The sequence below is a fragment of the Lynx rufus genome, unplaced genomic scaffold (assembly GCF_022079265.1).
Source record: "Lynx rufus isolate CCGP_SWC_20201006 ecotype Redwood Valley unplaced genomic scaffold, mLynRuf1.p SCAF_2, whole genome shotgun sequence".
Taxonomy (NCBI): Eukaryota; Metazoa; Chordata; class Mammalia; order Carnivora; family Felidae; genus Lynx; species Lynx rufus.
Window position 1 is genome coordinate 55,962,343 of NW_025814834.1, and position 23,460 is coordinate 55,985,802.

Genomic DNA, 23,460 nt, shown 5'->3' on the forward strand with positions numbered 1-23,460 from the left:
CTCTTCATGATCATTTATTTCTTTCTTTCCGTTTGCCAAGCAGGTGGGATATTAGGGGAAAAAAAAAAATCTGTGTAATATGGTAAGAATCAGAACACCTGGCTTTGGCGTTGGTTTTTCCTCCAACTTTCTGTTCACTTAAAATCTGTGTATTTTCATCTGCAAAAAATAGGACAATACTAGCTAACACTTGTCAAATGCTTACTATGGACCAGGCACAACACAAAGCATTTTACCTGCATTAATTCATTTGAATCTCATAATCCTGTGAAGTATACTGTTTTACAGATGAATAAGTTGAGGCATGGAGATGTTAAGTATATAGGCCAAGATCAAATGATTGTAAGGGTTATAGCCAGGCAATGCAGCCCCGGAACTGGAGTTCTTAACTACCATGTTCACTGCTGTTCAGTGGGACCTTCTTCCAGCTCCAACATTGGATAAGTCTGTGAATGAGTCTTAGATATTCTTTTCCTTTCTTTTTTTTTTTTTTTTTGAGATTTTATTTTTAAGTAATCTCCACACCCAATGTGGGGCTCAGACTCACAACCCTGAGATCAAGAGTCACATGCTGTACCAACTGAGCCAGCCAGGTGCCCCTAGATATTCTTTTTCACCTCAATCACCACTGTTCCCTTAAAGGCAGCCCAGAATTCTTGTTCCTTTCCCCGCACTTCTAACCAGCCATGGTCAATATATGAGAGTGTGGGAAACCTGATTTTGCTCCCTTATGAAGGCTATGATGTCTGCCTTTTTGTTTTTGTGGAGGTTCAGAGAATTGTTGGGTTAACCACCACAACCATAAGAAAGATAGTGTTTTGTGCTGTACCAATACACATTAGTATGTAATAACACTGATGATGGCTAGTCTTCTAATTAGGAGTTTCATTTACACATACATGCATTCATGGAAGAATGGCACAGAGACCTTTGTACCTGATCGTTGAATCAGATCATTAGAGTTGAGTCACACTGATAAAGAAAGGAAACAAGGGAAGACTGCAAACTCAGAGTAGGGATGAGGGAACTGCTCAGAAGGGCAGGGAGCAGTCCATCTAGCGTGTGCATAAAGTAAGCTGCGTGGGGTCCATCCAGGGATATGGTCCTATTGGCTTGATGAGAGGCTTAGGAAAAGACATGCAGTGGTAACCCAGATCAGGAAGAGATATGTTGCCAGCAGGAGGTGACAGCTGACAGCAGAGGAAGGAGACAAAACAACCCAAACCATGGCAGTCAGGGCCTTCTTGTTATAGACAGAAGCATCCTACATACCAGCTAGAATGTGAGTGCCATTAGGGCAACACTTTTTTTTTAAGTTTATTTATTTATTTTGAGAGAGAGAAAGGGAGAGAGCACAAGCAGGGGAGAGGCAGAGAGGGAGGAAAATGAAAGAATCCCAAGTAAGCTCTGCACTGTCAGCACAGAGCCCAATGCGGAGCTCCATCCCATGAACCCATGAGATCATGACAAAGCAAGCCAAAATCAAAAGTTGAATGCTTAACCAACTGAGCCACCCGGGGGCCCCAGGGCAGCACTTTTTGTATGTTGTGTTCAGTGCTCTATCTCTACAGCTCTGGGGACACAGTAGTATTCAGTAATGATTTGTTGAATGGATGGATGAATGAATGAATCCAAAAAGCATCAGTGTTCTGTAACTCAAAACAGTTATTCACTAAGAAAATGTTAAAACCATGGTTACATATAATTATTTTTTATGTCTTATATTTTATAAATATGTCCATCAAAAATATTTAAAGCGTTTGTACTTTAATGAAATTTAGTTACCTAGAAATCCTATTTATGGAAATAACTTGCCACAAATATTTTACTGTTCTTACTGTTTTATACTTTATATTTTTACTGCTATTATAATTATCATCATTTCTAAAAGAAGGAAGGGACAGGCAGGAAGAAAGACAGCAAAGCTCACAGTGGGACTAAATATGACTGCAGGAGCTATTTGATGGGACATGTCCAGAATCACAGCAGGCCAGAATCAATAGCTCTGTACTCTCTGAAGGTATTGCCCTTTGTTCAGCCTTAATTCTTAATTCCTTAGAGTAAGGAAAACACTATTGTCTTGGAATTTGCTTTTCTATTGTTAGCTCACAAACATACTAAAAATATGAAGTATTTAAATTTGAGAACAAAGGGTTATTTCATCTTAAAATTATCAAGAGTATTAACTTAGCTAATTTATTCCAGATTTTATCCTGAAAGATATTGGTAAGTATCTTATTACAATGTAATTGAGATATAGTAGATAATTTTAACCTAATGGCTTTTTTTCTTGATATATAAAGTAAACAAAACATTATCATAATTGGTAGCTGATGTCTTGTAACTGCAGCAATAAGATTAAAATGTAGTGAGCTTAAAATAATCCTGCACATAGACACTGAAAAGTATTTACTAAAATTTCACACTGGAATATGTGCAATGGCAGTTTCCTAACATTGTAACTAAATAGCAATAAATAAATGCTTTGTTTTGACCAATATGTACAACTAAACCATGCATACATTCAAATATACTGTAGGGGCACCTGAGTGGCTTAGTGGGTTAAGCGTCCCGACTCTTGATTTTGGCTCAGGTCATGACCTCAATGGGTCGTGAGATCAAGCCCTGTGTTGGGCTCCTTGCTGTCAGCACTGAGCCTGCTTGGGATTCTCTCTCTCCTTCTCTCTCTGCCCTTCCTCCACTTGGGGTGCTCTTGCTCTCTCTCTCACTCTTTCTCAAAATAAATATGTAAAAAACGTATATATGTAGTAAACTTTGCTACCTACCGTAATTTTTAGCAGAGATATTAAAGAAAAAAGAGAGAGAGAGATTTGAAATCTGGATTCAGAGTTATCTATGAGACTTCATCAGTGCAAGGATTGCTGAGTTGATGGATTATGTGCAGCTGGGACCAAGCTAGTGATCAGTGATTCAGAGATTAAGTCAGGGTTTGGAAGAAATGTCATCAGCTAGTACTGAGAAGGATCTGGAGGTCAAATACAGGTCAGACTCCAGTTACAGCCGAAACTACACTGCATTTGGGATTCAGATATGCCAAGCACGCCAGTGGGATGTGGTTGTTTACGCAAGAGACTAGGAGGCCTCCTAGTCAAGAACTTTTCTTGGTGGAAATTGAGGCCTCTGGATGGTTCCAAGTTCAGCATGGGGTTTGTCTCTTGAATCTGTCCCTTACCACAGCCTCCTATGGATTCATCTTCTCAGCTGAAAACATGAGTGGACACAAAAGGTATGGCCCTTAGTACAGTTTCAGTACAATAAATGACTCCAAGAGCATGAGGTTTCCAGAGCGCCAGTAGAATGCAACAGAAAGCAGCAGCCCAATGGAAGGAAGCCTCAGACCAGAAGCAAGGCACCTTCTACCAAAATGGCCAGCAAAGGCTAAAGGGATGAATTCAGGCTGAGTGGTCACATTTTAAGGACAAATAAGATATACCCAGGGATGTCTCAGAAATAAGTAGAAGAGAGGGAGATCCTATTGGAGAGGATAATACATACCATTAATTGTTTTCAATTCACTACCATTTGTACTCCTAGGCGGGATGGTTTAAAGGAACACAGATTTCATATATGATAAACCTGCAGTCAATCTTTAATCATCATTAATGCTAGGCTGGTAGCTCTTTACCTTTTTTCATATCTTATCTTCCTATTTCACACCTGTCCATGCTTGGGGATTTCTTTTCCTATTGTGAAATACCATAGGAGAGGGAGAAGATGCTTTTACTTTTGTTTTGCTTTGTTCTATTAACTCTATTTCTCCAGTTGGGAAAATTTCCTCCGTGGGTGCGTGGTGGTAGGTAGGTGAATGGTGCTCAGAATGTGAAAACCATTCTAGAAGAATTCCTGGATTATCTAGCCAGAATAAGTAGATGAAACAACATATAATTGCTCAGCAAAGAATGTCAGAACCTAAGGTTATTTTTATGGTTCTGACATATTATTTATACCTTGGGATTTTGGAGAACCACTTATACACAAAATGATCACAGAACTTCCTGGAACTAATGAATTAACTTTTTAAAAGTCTGGTTGAGGCTATAATATTAATAATTTATCCTTTACGGGCTGATTGCCTTGTGCATTGAATGAAGAAAGAAGGATTTAAAGAATGGTTTTTATCCTCATTAACATTTACTGATCTTCCTTGAACTTGAAATAAGAAAGGCGTGCACAGAAAATTTGTGCAGATTTTAGTGCCTGTTTATATTTCTTCTGCTCGGTGCTAACAGGAATAATGGATAAAGACCATATTGACAATTAGATCTCTTTGAAGATGACTGGTTTAAAGGCTTTTAATAACCTGAAGATGCCAGCTGTGATAACATAAGAAAATGAGTTTAGTGCACCAATTATATGCTCCTGTAATTTTATGCACTTCCCTAAGATTCCAATGCAGTGGACAGACCAAACAGTTATCACTATATATGCCAGTTTACCAATTAAAATCAACTCATGGACGTTCTCATGTTATATTGCCACCTTTTATCATCTCTTCTTTCAATTCCAAACTGCATGGGTTATGGCTGCAATCAGAGATGAACTCGTTTACAGCACTATTTAACTGCCTCAGTAATTAAACACCAATAACTCATGTTGGATGTTTGGGTTTGGACTACCTCTTGCATATTTCAAGTTATCAATGTTAATGCCTGGGCCACAAATTAACATCCCGGTAAAGTAAATAAAATAAAATAAAATAAAATAAAATAAAATAAAATAAAGTGCCAAGGAATAGGTACTCCTTGTGGCCTTTACATAGCTACATCAAAAACAGGACCTTATGGTCTCCTCTGTGAGATGGAGGGCAGGGGACAGGCAGGGCAATAAGATGGGATATACTAGGCTTTTTTTTTAAGTAATTAAGTTTGAGTAGACATCTTTGATCCATGAAATATTCAAATGTTATCATAAGAAGCTTCCTCACTCAGAACCACCGTGGCAGTCGTGCCGGTAGATGTGTTTGTCACAGGTCCTGCACAAGAGTCCCTGCACGAGGGGTGTCCCTGAGGAGGCAGGAGATGGGGCTCACCCCTACTTGGCTGGTCAAGTGATGGCATACCTTTTAGTAACTGACCTCCCAAAGGATGCACCTTTTTCTAATTGCACAAAGACAGGACATCTGCTGGCCACTGCCCTGCCAACTCTATTTCCAAAGCCGTGGAAAAGTCCAGTCCTTGCAGCAGCTTCTTGCAGAGGAAAAGTGTCCTGGGTAGACAGAGGACAACACCACGGCACTTACCCAAACCCAAGTAATGAGGCAACTGCCAATGCAGGGAGGAGCAAGGTAGGGCAGAGGTTTGGGGAGCCCATGTTCCCTACCGCGGTCAGTAGGAAGCACCTTCTAGCTCCTATCCTACAGGCTGGGTGCTCCCACAGAGACACCCCCAGAGTCCAGGGGGTGATTCAGGACCTCAGGGTGCCCGGGAGGAAGGAGAGCTTTCTTTTGTTTCTCTAGCCTCAGCCCTCACAGTCTTCTGAAATGCTACCTTTGGAAATCTCAACAACCAACAACTTTCCGGTTCACCTTGGCATACTTCTAAGGTTGTTTAAAAAGATGACCTCGCAGCAGTATAAATGGAATTTGGGACTCATCTTACACCTAACCTACTCTGTCTCCTCTCCTGTCCTCACCTCTTAACTTTAGGGGGTTGTTTTTACTTTAAATAGTAGCTATGCTGAGTTTAATTTCCAAGATTTTTTTTTTTTAATCAGGGAAAGTTATTGAACCTTCAGTGTAAATTGGCTGCAGGGGAAACAGCTGGATCAGCATCCTAAAGGGCATCTCCTGCTCCTAAGGCAGCAGACTGAGCTGTGCAGCCAGCACCACTTGGGACATGCCCATAAATATGTGGAGTGCTCTGTGTCCAAATGTCCGTGTGATCATATGGGGTTCTCTTTATGAGTAGTGTCTTAATGAAATGTTAGCTCAGAAAAAAAAGATGGTTACACTTTCTCACTCTTGAGTATGGAAAGTAGTGGGGAGGGGAGTGGTGTGAGGAGAACTGGGGCTGCAAGTCCAGGCTGGCCTTTTCTACTGTTGAACTACATGGCTATGAGTTGAGGGCTCTTCAAGAACCCACCAGGCCCTCCTGTGGTGACCCTGACCTCCTTTCAGGTCAGTGTAAACAACCATATTGATCACTTCTTTCCATTTGGAAACAAAATAGGGACACTGTCTCCAAAAGGTCACAGTGGATGTTTACTTTCCCTGGGAGGAAGGATGCGCCTGGAAGGCTTTCTCCCACCTTCTTGCTTCCACACATTAACACAGCTGGTCCCCTGCACTCCTTGAGTGGCACACATGAAGGCCCAGGGAGTCTGACCCTGAGGGAATGAAATAAAAGGCAGTTCATTTTTGGTTTCGGAGCAGTGATGAGTCATGAAGGCCCAGGGAAGACAGGAGTGGAGGGCAATAGTGTGGACCTGTTGGAGCACTGATGCCTGAACAATGAAGGCAACTATAGAGGCCAGAGGGATCAGACCTTTCCAGAACCCTGGGGCAGCTCGGACTATCTCACTCTCCCCTCTCTCTGGTTTTCCTCTAGTTAAAGCCATCTATGACTGTAGGTACAGAACTGGGAAATTGATGCTCCCTCACCTCAATGATGTGGGTTTGGTTTGGCAGTCATAATGGTTGGTTTTCTTCTGCATTTCCTTCGGTATACATAGGAGCTTCCCTGCCCCTCCTCTCCAGGGGCACACTTGACATAATTACCCAGTCACCTTTGTGTCCTCATATGTCCTCAATCCCGTGTGCTGTTCCCTCATGGAACAGAGGACTTGAGAATGTCTCCCATGCCACCACCATCCTCACAGTTAGCACCAGCTCAGACTCTCATTCTTTCTCATTCAGACAGTTGTTTGCATGCCCCCCTACCTGGTCTCCCTGCCACCTTTTCTCTCTCTGTCGGCACAGAGCCCGATGCAGGGTTCAAATTCAAAAACCGTTGAGGTCATGACCTGAGCCGAAGTCGGACACTTAACTGACTGAGCCACCCATGTGCCCCATCCCTCCCTTTTTAAAGTAAGTTCTTAAGACCTATTCCCAAATTCATCCTGTGCATAGTGGACAGATTAACAGTACTCTTCTGTTGGTGCCAGCCTTCCTTCTCAAAGAGCTCAACATCTATGATTCCATCATTTCAAATTCTTCAGTTGGACATTAAAATGAGTGAAAGGGAGTGGAAAACACAGGCTTCAGTTATGGAATGAATGAGTCATGGGAATAAAAGGTACAGCACAGGGAATATAGTCAATGACACATTTCTAGCGTATGGTGACAGATGGTAGCTACACTCATGGTGAGCACAGCGTAACGTATAGAGAAGTTGAGTCACTGTGTTGTACACCTGAAACTGATCTAACACTGAATGTCAGCTATACTCAAATAAAAAATGTTTAACTAAATAACCAAATTCATTATAATGATACTTTTAAAAACTGCTCTGAACTCTCACCTCCAGTTCACTACTCCATCTGGCTTCCCATACTCCCCCTGACCGACCCTTCCCACGAGCTATGTTAGATATTTTCTGTCCATTCTCTGCCCTTCTCTATCTCTGCTCCCATTCCTGCTTCTATCTTTGCATAGAGGCCTGACAATCTGCTTCTGCTCAGTTGTGCCCCCTCCATGAAGTCGTTCTCACTGTAATTCAGGCAGAAGTGATCTGCTCGTTTGCCATTTTTTCATTATACATATCAGTCTCTACCTTGCGATGTAAATCTTTATGCACCTGCCCAATCACCTGGTTAAACCAGGAGCATTTTTAGGAGTGAATCCTTGTCTTAGTCATTTTTGTAACCCTTATATTTCCTAAAGTGCCGCTTGCACCTGGGTGCTGGAGAAATTTCTACCAAATTCATTTAACTGTTTGCAGTTTTGATGGCAGAGGTGTTTACAACATGTGAGTCAATTTTGGAGTAAGGATTTATGACATTAAGAGTGTCGCAAATTCTTTCTCAACACCTGTTTTAGGTTCTTGTTTACTAGTTTCCTAAGAAGCCTGAACTATATGAAAAGAAAGGGATTCATTTTCTTTGTTTAGCATATTCTCTTTGGAGTGTTCAGTAATGTCAATATCTGTCCTTCCCTAGATTGGGCAAAGGCCCCTTGTCATTCTTAGTTGATTCAGCAATTTCTTTAATACAGGCATACCTCAGAAACACTGAGGGTTTGGTTCCAGCAATAAAGCAAATATCACAATAAAGCAAGTCAAATGAATTTTTTGGTTTCCCAGTGTATGTAATAGTTTTGTTGACACTCTACTATATCTATTCACTGTGCAATAGCATGATGTCTAACAATGTGCCTATCTTAATTAACAAATATTTTATTGCTAAAAGTGGCTAACCATCTTCTGAGCTTTGAGCAAGTCATAATCACTGATCACTGATCGCCATAACAAATTTAATAATGTAAAAGTTTGTAGTGGATAGAGAATTAGGAAAATGTGACACAGAAACATTATGTGAGCAAATGCTTTTGGAAGAATGGCACTGATAGACTCCCTCAACACAGGGCTGCCGCAAACTTTCATTTTGCAAAAACCGAAGTACCTGCGAAGTGCAATAAACCAAAGTGCGATAAAATGAGGCATGCCTCTATTAGATGTGATTCTTCACTCATGTGTCCTGCTACCACCATCCTGATGACTACGTTTGTCGAAACCATTATTTCCTTGAATCTCAGGATGTCTTTCTAATTTTTTTCATTTGTATGGTCCCATTTTCTGTCCTTTCTACCTATTTTTGAAATTGTGTGCTGCTTTGGTAGTTTTGTGTGTTTTCTCTCAGTTGACAGTGGATCCATCCAAAATCTTAAAAATGCGCATAAATCATGATTCTACTGATCTCAGGGCACAATATGAAATGCCAAGTTAGGAGACAACGTCTTTGTTGCTAGAGCTGTCTGTTTTTAAGCAGCCTTTGGAAGGCCACAGACACAGTAAGACAAGAGAGAGCAAACATGGAAGTAGACAAAACAGCCACCAGACTTCTCAGTTCATTTAAAATTTCTAAAAAAAAGGAAAAAAAGAAAAAAGTAATAAAATTCCTAGACCTCCGGTTTCCTCATCTTCACAACAAAGCCATTTTCAGCTATAAAATGCTATAATTTTATGAGCCTATAAAATTTATCTCCAGGAGGGAAGGGGAAAATAAAACATAAAGCAACATAAAGTTGACAAAATATCTTGGGGCTCTTATAATTTCTGAATACCCAAAGCCTTTAAATTTAAGCTCTATTTAAAAAATTGGACTATTTGGTGGAAGACTTGGCTCAGTTTGATGTAATTACATATAATAAGTGATTTCCGAAACCCACCGTGGCTACATTATATTTGAAGGTAACATTTTACAGTAATACTCATGAGAAAGATAAGTGATTATTTTAGGAGAACAAGGATCTGAATCTCATCAGTATAGAAACTATACACTAAGGCTACCTATAAATGTTTAAATAATTATAATGCCTTAAATGATACTACTTAGCAGGGCATAAAAAACGTTTTCCTACCCTTTATCTCACTGGAGCCTCACAACCTCTTGTTGAGGGCAGGGTCATTATAGCTCCAATTTACATACAAGGTGACCAAGAACCAAAGAACCAGCAAGAAAAATGCGTGTATTTGGCTTTGATTTTTTTCTGTCTAGTGTTTTGTTTTGACCTTGAAAACAATGCTTCATTTCAAGTACTGAAGAGGAAAATGTAAGCAATAGCATGGAATTTTATCCTGAAGTCATTTCTTTTGACGTAACTGTTATTCTTGGAAACTGTGGCATTTTGACAGTTTGTGGGGCCAAATAAGCCTGAATGGGGTTGATGTCTGAGAAAAACGGAATTTGAGGCTGAACTTTAACATAGACATTTAAAAAGAGGCTTTTTGTGGTACTCTTTGGGCAACTGATACATAATGCTATTTTATTAGAAACTTCTTTTTGTATTATGGTTGTGCTATCCATGTGACTTCTCGCCCTGGGGTTTCAGACTGCTTAGAAACCTAAGGAAATTGGAAACAGCAAACATTATGGAGATATTGCATCATTCTTAGCAAGTAGGTATATGATCCATTATTCTGACATCTTGCTTGTCTTCCTTATAGTCTGATTGGCTATCTAGCTATATAGAAATCTCTCGACATCTGGAAAGCTCAAAGGAAAGAGAGCAGTCCCACTTTATTATCCTGTATTCTCCAGGCCTGCCAAGTACCTTGTAAGACAGATAACAAGGATGTGAGATTGTGAACATCCGTTTAAGGATAAAGCACTTGTCCGGAGATAAAGTCTTATGTTTAAGGCATGAGAACTCATGAACTAGAGACTATTTTGGGAAAGATATGAAGTGAAGAATGTGAGATTGGGTTTATATTTGTATAATATTTCCTATAGCGATACATGCTATTAGGGACATCATGGGCAGTAATCTGCATATCTGAAATATGACGACTTTAACATAAGACTCTAAGGTCTTTTTAAGGATTTTTGAAAGTTATGATTCTGAATTAACCTCTGTATATTGCCTCAGTTTGTATATGTGAATATGTATGGTGTGTGTGTGTGTGTGTGTGTGTGCGTGCGCGTGTGCTTGCATGTGCTTTAGCTTAAAGGGATAGTCAAGTGATGTAGAGTTTCAACCCTGGCTTTGGAAAAAAGATCTTATGGCAGTTCGTTATCTCCAAAGAGACAAGCAATGGAAAATCTGTGAGAAAACAAGATCTGAGATGAAACGTTTTGGCCACTGGGTGCCATCCTTGCTCCACGTAAGGATTTACTGAGCCACAGTTCTAGGAAAAATGTTTAAAACCCAAAAGACAGTAATTTAAAAGTAATTTCAAGATATAATAATGTTTGTGTGCGCACACGACCTAGAATATGTTAATGACACAGGCAGCTTATTCATTTGCCAAGGCACGAGGTGCAAGGACTGGGGAAATCTCCCCTCTGGTTCAGCCTTATCAACAAAGCCTGAGCAAAGCCCTCTTGCTGGCTGGATCCCAAGGAACCAGCCAGCGGGTACAGGGGAGCTGCTGTGGAGGCGCTGGGAGCTGATGACGACGTGGTGTGGTGGGTATCCAGAGGTCGGATGCGCCATTAATTATTTTTATTGCTGCGTGTACTGCGGTATGTGTATAAACAGGACTTGAACCCAGCCATCTGTGTGGCTGTGCCCTGTGCCTTTGAATGCATTCCTGTCATTGCGAGAGCTGGTGGAGCCATTCAGCACTCTCCCCTTCAGCAGGAATGCTGGTGATGGGTGCCGGAGGAATAGTAACTCTGTTTGGGGTTCCTTTTGTTACCCTAGAAGCAATTCATGGAGTTTGCAAAAACAACACCTTACCCAGGCACTAGAACGTCCATAGTCAATGACACAGTATCTGTGCAGGATTTTGCTATCTTTGGATTTGATGCCAATATACATAAACCTGAGAAATTAAACTCAGCATTATGAACAAGAATAGCCACAGAGACTATTCTAAGGCTGTCAGGCAACACAGGCTGATGTTTCTATCCAGGGCCTCAAATATATGATTGGGACTGAAAGAAATTAGTAAAGAAGTAAGAATTTTAATAAAAGTTGAAAATCTGTGATAGTCACACCATAAAAGAAAATTCTACAGTCCTTTCTACAAGACCACATTGTAGAAGGGTTCCAAGCTCAAAATAGATTTTATCTCCTACCCCCAGGTTGGGGGCTGTGTAGAATGGCCTCATAGCTGGCCCTAGAAGCTGGCCCAGAGCAGGGCCTACAGGTACTTCCTTTAGTCTCATTGTAATCAAATCCACACACCCATGAAAGAGGAGATTGTAAGAAGGGCTGGTGAGACTTTAAAAAGGGTATGCTTTTTTCAACCTATCCAGGGATAAAAGGCTTAAACGCTATTCCACAGTTAACCATCTACAGGTGGATGGACTTTCAAATACATTTTCTGGGCTTACTGTAGGATAACATGATACCAATCATTATATACTTTTAAATATTGCTACTCGCTAAGAGTAGTGTTTTATAGCCACAGTGTTCCTTCTGATTCAGTGTGCTTTCACAGCTCTTATTTCATTGGATGTTAGCAGAAGCCTTTAAAGGAGGCATCAGTGACTTTATCCCGTTTATGGACCAGGCAGCTGAGGGACATTGCATACTGCCAGTTTGGAGACCTCACTTCCTGCTGCTGAGGTCCTTTTTTGGGACTCTCCTACCCAGTATGTGCTCAGTTCACTCAGTGTGACAGTCACCTGGAAAATAACAAACATTTAATGAACATTTTACCAGGTGCCAGGTGTGTTTTCAGTGCCTTCCCTGTATTACAAATTAAGAAATCGAGATAGGGATAAGCATGCTGAATTTGTGATATCCCCTTTCTGTGATAACAGACATGGAATCCTTCCTGCTTTACATTCTTCTGGTCCTGGCTTGGTCTGGTTATGAGCCCTTCTGAATTCTAAGGCTTAGGTTCTTAATAGACGAGTTCAGATTTCAACAGACTGTACTAAGGGTGTGTGTGTGTGTGTGTGTGTGTGTGTGTGTGTGTGTGTGTGTTCAAGGTTACATAGTGGTGAGACAATCCAGGACTACTGCTTAAGCAGGTGTGTATTCTCAGACTTCAGCATTCTGGAATATCAACATCAAGGGACAGGTTGTAGGATCTAAAAGTGATCTTTCCCCTCAAAGGGTAAATCCCAAACAGTTCTCGTGCTGAATGATCCCATTCTTCTGTATACTAGGTTCACTTTCCTAACATACATTATAATTAATCTTGGGCCTTTCCAGAGACAGAAGGGAGTTCTGTGAAAATCAAGTTTTGTGGTGGTTTCTGCAGAAACAGGTGGCCATCCTCACCACTGGCTTAAATTTGTCAAACATGAAATGTTAAGCTGGATTTTAAAGAAGGACACTTTGCACTCTCCCCCTCACCACCAGCAGGAAAGCCCTAGAATTTAGACAAGAAAGACAAGAGGGAGAGAGGCTCCCCATGATTACTTTGCTCTAATACGAAAAATCATAGAACTCACCCTCCCTTTAAAATCACAGAGAAACTTACTTTTCTGCTTAGAATATCTTTCAGACCATCAGTGATCCCTTTGAAAACAGCGTTCCTCTGGTTCTCTGAAGAGTTATGTGTGAGAGCAAAGGCTGATTATTTTGATAACCCCCTTAAAAAACCAAAGGTCCAAGTATGCTGTTGTTAGGAATGTCCCTGTCTGCACTAGGCTGTGATCAGGCGTCTCTCTCTCTGTGAGCTCTTGCTCCCACTGCACCGTGATTCACTCATGAGAAGGCAGGGCTGAGTGGTTTCCAGGTCCCAGAATGCAGGACAACCTGCCCCACCGATTGCACTCCTGCAAAGCCAACCACTGCAGGCAGATTCCCCTGGCCACTCCTGGAGCTGGCAGCAACAAGCACCCGGGGGCCCCTTGAGCCAAATGTGCAGAGCCGTATACATGCATGCAGCATGGAACCCCTGGGTATGCTCAGTGCAGTCTGGCTTTCCTTACAAAGGGTATAAACGTGGCCTGTGTCAAGGCCTAAGTTTCTCATCTTTCAGCAATCCCTTCCAGAAAGAACTATTTCCAAGTTGCAGTTTGGAGAATCTCAGGGAAGTTTGCCAGTGGGTCCAGTTTGGGTCAAGTGCTGATCCCTGGACCAACCAACTGTGACAACCAACTGTGACAGGGGCATAGTCCTAGAACAATATGTCAGGTCCAGAGTGGAAACAACTAGCTGGAGTAGAATGCATGGTCTCCTTGAAAGGAGAGGGATATAGGTAGATAGTCTTATAGCTGTCCTTCACAGATGAGGTATACATGCACAGAACTTTAAGATGTGACTTTTGGTCCCTATCCAACCTATTGTGGCCTCTCTTGTGGAAAGCACACAATTCCTGGAGCACAGCTGAGATGCTCACAACTCCCCCTTCATAATTCATTAATGTAGACACTAAGTGACACCAGTGTCTATCTGACCTATCTGCCATAGTGGTTTCCTAAGTGACTTTGTCTGGATCGCATTATTGAAAAGAATGTATTATTATATCCTTAAGGCATTTCTATTTCCACAGCTAATCCCCACTGATGGTCACCCTGATTTGGCTCTCAAACTTACCCGAATTTTGTAAGGCAAATAAATATAAATCGGCCCAGGAACTCCTCATTAACAATTATCTCACCTGATCACATGACAGTCACATCTTTCTATCGCTTTTCTGCCCTGGAGGTGCTAAATGTAGAACCAGGAAAGCCCCTTTCAACTAGATCAACCAATAACCCACAGATTCCTTCTCAAGTGGCCATTTCTTCATGAACTAGATAGGATTTACTGGAGAATCGAGCAGATCGAGAGGCCAAACATCCCTAGATCTGATGTTTGAAACTCACAGTAAGAGCTCAAGTCCTAATCTACTTCCTGGCCTCATTAGAATTCAGTTAGGAGAAGGGCATTCTTTCCTAGAGGCTCTCTGGCAGATTTGTGTATGAACAGTTAACCCTGGTGTTAGCAAAAGCAGTTACTTGTATCCAAACAGCTTTCTCTGGCTGCCAAAAGAATCCCAAAGCTGTTTAGACAAGACTTTTCTTATCCTCCCACCAGGATGCAAATATTTTAAGTGGACAGAGTGAGATAAAATGCAGTCAGTACTGCGCTGACACTGACCACATCCTGCGGCTGCTGGGTGTTGGGACTTGGAGGTCAGGGGAGGAAGGTGAAGGAGAGGACACTAGAGACAAGGAGACAAAGAAAAATTTTAAAGGCTTCCTTGACATTGTTTAAAATTATTTCCCTGGATAAACAAGTTTGGACTCTAAAATGCGTCAATACATAACTGCAAAAGGTATATAGAAATACACATATATTTCTAGGACAGGTAGAACTGCTAATCAGACCATGAAACGGATATGTGAGGGTAAGACAACCTTGAGTTTTTTTCTTTTTTTCTGCCATATTCCCATAACTGTTCTTCAGATGCCTCAATGTAGACGCAGGGAGATTTATTTTTCTTCTAACAGGGTATGTTATAGTTGTCACTCAGCCTTGAAATAGTTTTCCTCTCCAGTGGAACATCAGGCTGGTAATATATTTGCATAGCCCTTCCCACCTGTCATTCTTTTGCCCGCCTCATGCGTCAGCATTGCACAGGGTCCCCAGCCAGCCAATGGCAAGCTTGTAAGTTGCTGCATTTATGGGGCATATTTTCAAAATGTTCATAGTCACCCAGCAACAGGAAAAGGTATTTTTCATTGGCTCTCTTGCTGTCAGCTAGAAAGGAGGACAATCCGGATAGACTTCAGCTGTGAAGATCAAGATGGGACACTGGAAGAGGGGCAGGAACCAGCGGGGAGGGGAGGCTAGATGTTTGAACACAGGAGCCTCTCAGTGGCCAATGTGACATTTTATAAGTATTGTGTAAAGCATGATATTTCATCCCCCCCAAAATAAAAAAATAAAATGTTAAAGAATAGCGCTGTAACAGGGCAGGTAGCTTTCATCTGCAGTGTCATAGGATGCATAAAAGATCAATCTTGGCTCCCAATTTCATCTGCCTGATCAAAGGAAGTGCTGCTGAATTTGGAGTCCCAGTGAGAAATAAATTAGAGCTTTTTTTGCGGAAACAATTAAGCTTTCCTCTATTAGAGGGAGGATGCCATGTATAGTGCATATTCTAAATGCAAATCAATCCCACGAGCTACTTTATCAATATCTGATCTTGTGAATTATCTTGCGCTTAAAAAGTTCTACCTAGGGGCGCCTGGGTGGCGCAGTCGGTTAAGCGTCCGACTTCAGCCAGGTCACGATCTCGCGGTCCGTGAGTTTGAGCCCCGCGTCAGGCTCTGGGCTGATGGCTCGGAGCCTGGAGCCTGTTTCCGATTCTGTGTCTCCCTCTCTCTCTGCCCCTCCCCCGTTCATGCTCTGTCTCTCTCTGTCCTAAAAATAAATAAAAACGTTGGAAAAAAAAATTTAAAAAAAAAAAAAAAAGTTCTACCTAAGGAACACCTGGGTGGCTCAGTTGGTTGAGTGTCTGACTCTTGGTTCCGGCTCAGGTAGTGATCTCATGGTTTGTGAGTCTGAGCCTCACATAGGACTCTGGGCTGACAGTGTGGAGCCTGCTTGAGATTCTCTCTCCCTCTCTCTCTCTCTCTCTCTCTCTGTTTCTCAAAAGTAAATAAATAAACATTTAATAAAATTTTTAAAAAAGTTCTACCTAAATTTTTCAGGCTGACCCCTGCCCCACTCTCCAAGAAAACCCAGGAATAAGTCAAGGTAGCCCAGTTTTTGAATAACAGGCTATTTCACCACGTCCTCTGACTTCTCCTTTGACTGTTCCCATGCAATCTATCTATAGAGGAAAACAGGGTTTCCTCATTCTGATTTTACTCTTTTATTGTTACTATAGAGCAGAAAATTAATATTGACTGGGTGCGTATGTGAAATCAAAGCAATTGGGGAATTGTAAGCCGGATAAGGGGGAAAAAATACTTAAAATGGTGGTGCCCAGTCCTTGCTGAGAACCCAGCCTCTTGTCACTTTAAGCTGTATGATGGGAGGGCATACACTCTCAATAATTACAAACAGTTAAACTCAAGGATTCGATGCCAGGAGCACATACTTATCCTGTCACTGGTCTAATGCAGAAGAGGCCATTTACTTGAAGAGCATTCAGTGTAGACTTCCCTGCCGATTCACTGAGCTGCTGCTCTTGCCTGCTTAAAGCAGCAAAATGGAAGGAAGGTGCTGTCTGTCCGCTTTGCCAAGAGTTAAGTCAGATTGGAAATTAACCATAATTAATGGTAATTATAATTAACAGTGGGCAACATATTAACTGTAGATCCAATACTATTACATGCATGTTAATTCTGTAGACTCCTATTAATAAATTAGTATGTGAATATCATCTCTGTGTATCTCTAATGGGTATAAAAAATGATGCAGGCAAATTTGCCTTAGCTAGACTCTAAGCTACTTGAAAACTGCTGTATCTTCAGTGCCTAACACAATGCCTGGTATATGGTAGGCGGTCAAAAATATCTCTTGCCTTGGAATGTTGTGAAACATTTCTATCTTTTAAATGTTTGGATTTATGCATCTAATGGAAACTAAACTAGGAGACCTGAGTTGTAATCTTGTTCTGTAATGAATTTATGAGATAGATTTTATCATTACCTCATTTTATAGAGGAAGGACTGAGGGATAAGAGGTAATGTGACTCTCCTAAGGTCACAGAGTTAGTAGATCACAAGAGTAAGATTTGAACCTGAGTCTAATATAAGGTTCATGTTCTTACCATTATGCAAGCCTGCCTACACACCTGTGTGTTTTTTAAGTATTGAAATATGAACCCATGGACAGGACATGCTGTCCCTCTGTACCGCATAGCTGCTTCTCCTGTTTCAAAGTGCAGAGTAGAACATTGTAGGAAAAAGACTTATGAGATTAAAATACCAGTTTTGAGATGACACACAATAAACTGAGAGTCAAGATGCAGGATGAATGAAAAACCTGGAAGTTTCTGAGTGCTAAACAGCTCATCCAGCTCAGATTGGAGTCGCAGCCTATTTCTTGTGGAGGGGTGGGGGGCTCTGCGGAGGTGGGGAAATGTTGGTCTGGGCCACTTTTGCTGTCACCGTCACCATCACCAACACCATCACGAGACCTGGGTTCAAGGCACAGCTCGTGGAACTGTGGGCAGTGCCCACAAAGGAGTTAAACCCCTCGAACCCCCCTTTCCACAGTCAGAAAAGTGGGCTAACAGGAACCATCCTAAGCAGTAGTGTGAAGATGAAATGAGATGACAATATGGAGAGAACTGTATTTATCCTAGCACATCGCAGAGCTTGATAAATATTAAATCTCTTCTCTCGTTCTCTTATATCCTTAAACAAAAAGGTTGAAGAATCACATTTGTGTACTGGATTATAAAAGGAGTCCATAAAATTATCCAGTTTTTCTCTCTGGACTTTTTAATCTGCAAATGTTGGCTCCTTATTTAACCGTTTCTATTCCGGTAAGAATAGAATTCTTTTCTATTCCAGTAAGACTTTAGAAAAGCTCAGAGACAAGGTGAAAATTTGAGCTAGAAATTTATGTTAGACAAGGCTTTCCAAGGCTCCAGGCACCAGGCTATTGCACTGGCTTTCATTTCCCAAGTATACTGCACTAATGGTGGACATTTTGGGGGTTCCTATCACTTACTAGCTCAAGTGGGAGACAGGCTACTGTAAGTCATAGAGAAGTCTTAAAAGGTTTACCTACAACAGAGGTTCTCACCATTTTTGGTGAGGAAGAGTAATTCCTCACTTAACCTGAAGTCATGATATTAGGAGATACAGGTTTTCAGAGAAAGTTCTGGATAAAACAGGCAGCTTGTTCCTTCCCACTGAAAATGGCAACTACCAAGGAGAAGGAAGTGTGATAGGGAGTGGGCCAGTGAAACCAGCAAATCAACATATCAGCTAAAACTTCAAAGTCAATTAGTGATCCAGATCTGATCCCAGAGAAAACTTCTTTCTCTCACACATTAGAGCTTTGGAGGGATTTTTTTTTTCTCATACTCACTATGGTTCTGTGCACTAGAAAGGGGACAACGAGGGGACATAAGTGGTAGGCCTATATCAGAGATTCTTAGCCCTGGCTGGATATTAGACGTACCCAGGAAAGGGAGCCTTTAAAAACAATACCGATATCTGAGTATCACCCCCAGACTGGTTGAAAAGAAGCGAGCAAAGGGCTGACATTGGGGTGTGTGTGTGTGTGTGTGTGTGTGTGTGTGTGTGTGTGTGTGTATTTTTTTTTTTAAGCTCCCAGGTGATTCTATTATGGAGCTAGGAATGAAAACCATACCTGTAACTAATGTTTTCCAAACCGGTGTCTCATTAGAACACCTTTCCACAAAATGTTAATAATGTTCCACACACCCACACAAAGTGTTCTGGTAACTACTCGATTAAATAATGCTAAAAAGCTGACTTTACTGCACCATTTCTGAGACCCTATGCCTTTATGGGCATTGTGCCTCATATGGTAGAGTGTCAACTTTGCCCAGCCACTTTTGACCACACCTTTTTCAAAGCCCATCTGTGAATGGCTTCTGTAACAGGGAACACCATTCTGAGCACATGCTGTCCTCAAAGGAAAGGCACAGACAAAAAAAAGGACAAGCAGAGGCATCTGCCAGCGGCCACGTTCTGTGATCTGAAATGCTGCAGGACATCCAGATCCTGGCATTGATAGTATTCTGAGATTGAGCCTTTAATTATCATGCTCATCATTAAATAATAGTTGCCATAAAGACTTCTCTCAGAAATTTCCGAAGATCAAGTTACTTTAATTACAGTAATGTATATTTCAAAGCTGCTCCATTTTTATTGTCGGTATTTCCACCCTGAAAAGAAAATGTGTTGCTGTTTTGAGTTGTAAATTGCCTCAAAGAAGGGGCGCTCCTAAAGATTCATATTGCCTTAGAATACCCAAAGACACTCAGAGAGCAGGTCTTTACCTCCACCCAGGGATCTCAGAAAGGAGGTGGAAATAAAATGGAACTGACAATGATATTGAGCTTGAGAATGTGCAGGAATTAACGATGTACTAACTATCTAACTGCCTAAAATAAAAATGGGGAGTCAGTGATTTGTGTTTTACTGGGCAGAGGTGGCAAGGTTTCTTATGTGCGGCTGAGATTATATGTACTGTTGTAAATGAAACCTAAACTCCAGTTTTCAGGATCGGAGAAGGGAGCTCTCTAAGCCTGCATCTTACCTTCTGCCCAGGACATTCTTTGAATTATCTGACCTATTCCTTTTCCCAGCTACCTCATCATTTTTCCATTTGTAGTCGGGAATCTGTAAGCATCAGCAGTTTCTAAGTCACAGTAAAATAGTGACCATAGTCCATGCCAAATGGCCAAGAGCCGTAGAATTTATTCAAATTAGGCGTAATGAAAATAATAGTAATGACAATTACTATTATTATTATTATTATTATTATTACTACTACTACTATTATTCTAGCTATCATCTATTGAGGACCTACTATGTACCAGGCACCTTACATGTGTTATCTTAATTTAATCATCAGAATAACTCTTTGAGATTAGTGATTTGGGCCTCCTTGACCTGATGGGGAGCTGCAGCTCAGAGACATAAAATCACTTGCTCAAGTCAGCACGAAGCTAGGATGAAACTACTGTCTATAAATTCTTTTTGTAGTAAGCCGTTCTCTTAAATGTATGGTATACCTTGTTCCATTAGTTAAGGGAAATGACAATACAGAAAATACTACACGTTTATAACTTTATATGTGAACAATTTCACTATATTGAGACTTCAGTCTCGAAATATAGATATTTTTGTAGCATTTTTCAACTTTTAAAAGTTGGTATCCTATAACTGCAGTCCTTATTTGCAAAATGATTTATGAGGCTTAAAATAGCAGATGAGTGGACATGTATATATTTATATTTAGATACATAGATGTACATACACATATGCCAGTTTTTATTTTGTCTAGTGAGCATCCTTTGATGTCTTTATAATGGAAAGATGACTTTCCAGGCCCATCTCTGTGACACATCAACTCCTAATTCTTTGGGGAGATATAAGAATTGGATTTGCTTTACCTGGCCACATTCCTTTAATGAGCCCCTTCTCGACACATTTATTGATAAGATAGATGGCTGGGGTAAGGACCACTGTCTGTAGCCACAGAAAATAACAAAGCTAACTGGCTTCTCAAATCCCACAATCATCACCCAGAAAGCAAAGAATAATTCTGACGTACTAAATTTGTCTGAACTATGACTCTAATGTTTGGTGACCTCTGGGAATGAAGTGTAAAAAAAAAAAAATAATAACAACCAAAAACAAACAAGCAAGACAAAACAAAGGGCAGTTAAAAGTGAACTGCTTTATATCCAGTAAAAATCATCTTAGATGGTTGCTAAAATATATTGTGTCTAATGGGAAGGTAGTCCACTCTGGCCTATATTTGCAATAGTATACTCTGCATTTGACTCAAAGAAAATAGCTTTTGACATTTATTCACATTATTTTTTACTGCCTAATTCAAAGGCAGAACATTTTTAGTTCTGGCAAAAAAGAAAAAAAGCTATTTCGACATTTTATTTTACTCCCCAGAAAACAGTTTCCAATGTCAAAGAATAATTTTATCAATATAAATAATCTACCTTCAGGCGTTTTATATCATATTCTCAATGACAAACTATGAAATGCAACGTTTTGTGCTTTGACAGCCCATGAAATCCATTATCTCTTTTCATAGATCTTTCATTCAGAAAAAGATTTGAATTTAGAGGATTTATGGCCCGATCAGAAATATTTGAATAAAGAGATTTGCAGCCTTTAAAATCAATATCAGGGTTTACTAGTAAAAACCTAGAATCAGTGGGTGAAATGTTATTGTAATCATTTATCCTTTGTGACCTTTAAGAGAAATAATAAAATAACTACTGTCTCATGCCCATAGTTTATATCCAGCAACACTAGGCAAGAGCAAGAAGCTTTTTTCTTGCACCCTGTGGTTCATGACTCTTCCAAGAATTACGTGTATACTGTTGTGACAAGGAAGAGGACACTGCTGAACTTAGTATTTAATAAGACATGAATAGGTAAGACAGAAAAAGGGCTTTATTTACCTGGTGTTATCTTTATAAAAGTAACTGGAATGATGAGAAAAATGACTTGATTCATATTCAGAATAGAAATTTATAATCTTGTCCACTCTCTTTCTTAGATTGTTTAGCAGGCAGTTCTACTATATGAGTCCATAAAATGCACTCAATCTAAAATTTCCATTTAATCAAATCATCAGAAAGGAAAGCTATTTCCTCTCAGTGGTAATTACAATTTTAAGAACATTGTCTCTTGAATAAATTATATCATTTATCATTTGTTAGATTTATTAAAAAATGCTTCCATGTGCTAGAATTTTCTTGGTACAGAAGTATAAATATGATCATTATGTTAAAATGCATCATCTGAATGCATTACCTGAATGTTGGTAAATTCTGCCTCAAACTGGAAGGGGGACTTGGAAGGGGCAGCAGGGTTTGTTAGAGAAAGCCCTGGACCAGGAATCATGAGATCCTGATCCTGGCTCTGACACTAACAGGTGTTCTAACCATGGCCAAGTTATTCAACCTCTCTGGCATTAGATTAGAAGGTGTTAGCCTTCAATCATTTTTGGACTTTCCAAATGATACCCACAGGGCCCAGACCTATTCTCCTTTGTTTCTAATGAGTTGAGCTGAGGATAAGACAAAGGTCTCTCAAATGCTTTCCTGAAGTCCTTGAATGCTACAGGCAATCCAATGAAAGACAGGCTGCAAGTTACACAAAAGCCCAACGATTCAAAATGGAGTTCAGAATTAGAAAAAGTCTGGGTGAGACAGGAAAGAAGAAAGGTGAGTAGAATAGTTCCAGCACTCTCAAGGGATTTAAACTGGTCCAAGAAGCTATTTAGAATACTATGCTAGAACACCTCCAGAGTCAACCTCCATTCTTTCTTTCCAGAGCTCGGAGATCCAGAGCCATCTGGGGCTCCACCCAGACCCTCCTTAGCAAACTTCCTATGAGCTGCCTAAACTCCTTAGTGCTGCCCTCAGCCCATGTAGCAGTGAAGTGTGGTGACTTGCGTCCGTGAAGGGCTGGAGCCCGGGTTTCCAGGAGCTCAGGCCCCAAAGTAAATGATTAAGAATTGGAGCACTCCACAAGGTCAGAGCAGGTTAGTTCCCAGAGCGGGGACAAGGTTAGAAATGGGAGCCAAGTTGTCAGAACAGAGTGCAGCTGAGGGAACATCAGGTACTATTTCAGGATCAGTGAAGCAGGTCCCTGGCAAAGTCTTTGGTGCTTCTCCAGCTTCCCCAGCTGCTCTTCTACCTCCACGGGTGAGAATTCTTCCCACAGAGCACCCTGCTGTTATATGGAGGCAATGAGTCAACCATTTCCCCACTTTCTCTTGCACCTTTAGAACATTTCTACTTCCACCTCTAACGAGCTGAGATCATGGAGTGTTTTCCTTCCCTTCTTTTCTCCTCTCATGTGCTCACTCACCTCATGTCTACCCCCCAACCCTCAGTCTTGCTGCCAAAGTCTAATACTTTTTCTTCTAGATGATTATGAGGCTCCCCCTGGCAGTCAATATCTCTCTTATTTCAGTAGTCTTTATTTGACACTCAGATAATTCCAGTCTATCTCTTGCTATTTCCATTTAGATTTACTTAGCCCTCTATATTTAAGTTTCCTCACCCCCCACTTTTTCCCTGTCCTCTTCATCTTCCATTCTCTTAAAATCTCTGTCCAAGCTTGCTTATTTGGTGACAAGCTCTGAATCCTTACCTAGCCACAAATATTTTTCCTACACACTGGCAGGTGAAGCCTGTCTTTGCTGGGCATTGGAATCTAGGGCTCCAGTACTTCTCACATGTGCACAGATGTTACCTT

General features: G+C 40.9%; 1 protein-coding gene across 1 annotated transcript in view; it reads left to right on the plus strand.

Annotated features, from left to right (window-relative positions):
• The window catches only part of PDE11A (phosphodiesterase 11A), a 385,818-nt gene that overhangs the window by 252,289 nt on the left and 110,069 nt on the right, over positions 1–23,460 (plus strand). The gene's annotated exons all lie outside the window — the stretch shown is intronic.